Raw genomic sequence first — 2,212 nt, forward strand, 5'->3', positions numbered from 1 at the left:
GATTTAGCATTCCATCTACTGAATCGCAGATTCTTATATGGACAATTCTAGCATGAACGAACATCCAAGATGAGAACAGTAGTCTGAATAATTAAATCAATACGTCCTTATTATTATCAATCCTCATCTCAAAAGTTCCGAACTATGTTAGGAATTGTAAATTATTTGTGACAACAATCGCATTACTTTAAGTTACTGAAAATTTCCAAAACTATTTTTTTTTCTATTTAACATAACTATGTTCTTCCAAGGGAGATCCAAAGAAATATACCAGCTTTGCCTTATCTAAAACAATTATAAAGAGGAAGTTTATTCTTATATATAATGAGTTTTTTAGGATCGGATACATTGAAAGGATTCTTATGTATGAATGGCATCAACATAGATATCGGCAGATCGAAAGTACTTGAAATTTTAAACATTGTAAAACAAAGACTGATATCAGGAAAATTGATCGGATTTCTACCAAGAATTGTCCACATTACTTAATAATATATGCATAGACTAAGAAATGTTAATATAGATGCATACACACACGCACACACATACACACACGTATATATACATATATATATGTGTGTGTGTGTGTGTGTGTGTGTGTGTGTGTGTGTGTGTGTGTGTGTGTGTGTGTGTTTATAGATTAAGTTCAAGTGTGTTCTAACATTAACTAAACCAATATTTTCAAGGGTGCTCAATACTTGCAACAAGATTATAATAAAATTATATAATTTTAAATATATATTATAATTATAAATAAATAAAAGTACATAATTATATAGACAATGTTTATATAATTTGCACAGAGATTACGGATAAATAAATTATATGATTATAAATATAAATTAAAATTATATATAAATAAAATTATATTATCGTACAGAAAATGTTTATATAATTGTATTTATTTATTTAATTATATATATGTATGTGTACGTATGTTTATATCTATATTGATCTCATGATAAAATAAAGTTAGATGTAACTTTTATTTCTTATCTTTTATTTAATGTATTTAATTGCTCCTCTTAATGATGTTGAGCTTTCTCTCCCATTATAAACTCGCGCTATACAGATATATTCTCATAACTTCATTGTAATATATATAAATGTGTGTGTGTGTGTGTGTGTGTGTGTGGAATAACTTCATTGTAATATATATATATATATATATATATATATATATCAAAATATAATATTTTCATTGCACAAATTCCTCTCTGGACAAAAGTATCGTAGGTTTGAAATAACAGATGCCGCATACAAATTCAATACATCTACCCTGATAGTCACTATTTTATGTAGCTTAACGACAACCATTTCTGCCACATTCACTTGTGATAATAAATGCTACATTATATCCGCCACATCTGCAGAAGAAAAAGTTCCTATTTATCTCTACCAATGTTTAGTGTTCTCACCGATACCAATTGCCACCGGGTCTAATTCTAATTTTCAGCTATAGTGTGATTACACCCTCATTGACTGGCTAAGACATACATAGAGATAACATATTCTTTCCGATTTTGGAATCCTAGATAATAACGGCTCCCTAGTCATTTTCCACTCTTTCTGATTGGCTGAAATCTGCCATTCTCATATTCCATAATGAAACTAATTCCTAAATAAACGACCAATTCTAAAAGTTCACAAAAATTGCGTCTCCCAATGAGACACTAGCTTAAAAATAGAAATACAAACATATTAACCGCACATAAACAGGCAGTTAAATACTGCTAACCTTATTTGCTGGAAAAAAACGTGAACAAATGAAAAACTTTATAAACACAACGTCTTCTTAGTCTTTGTTTGCATATCCGGAACACCTAAAAAATGTAAACACAGCCATCATTTGGTACTTTAACATGTACAAAATATCAACACAGCACTATCCCCCCAAATAAAATCGCTCTGAAAAAAAAAACATGTTTTTCTTGCTTTTTTCCTTTTTTTTTTTATTACTCCGCTTGACGATCAGATTTTTTACACCAATTACCTACGCTACAGATTTAACGTAAATTTCACTGCATACGGAAACACTTATTTGTTATATACTTATGTTTTCACCAATTTTGAATTATGAGGAGTATTTTATGTATTTTACTTTTCCGGACTCGAGATTGCACACACGTTAACTTGGGGAGGTAAATTTGTACATTAGGTCCACCTCCACACTTTTTGTTTAGAATGACGACTTTAACAGATCTTCGACTAT

This window comes from Euprymna scolopes, chromosome 16, assembly GCF_053919585.1.
Source record: "Euprymna scolopes isolate OS-2025 chromosome 16, ASM5391958v1, whole genome shotgun sequence".
Taxonomy (NCBI): Eukaryota; Metazoa; Mollusca; class Cephalopoda; order Sepiida; family Sepiolidae; genus Euprymna; species Euprymna scolopes.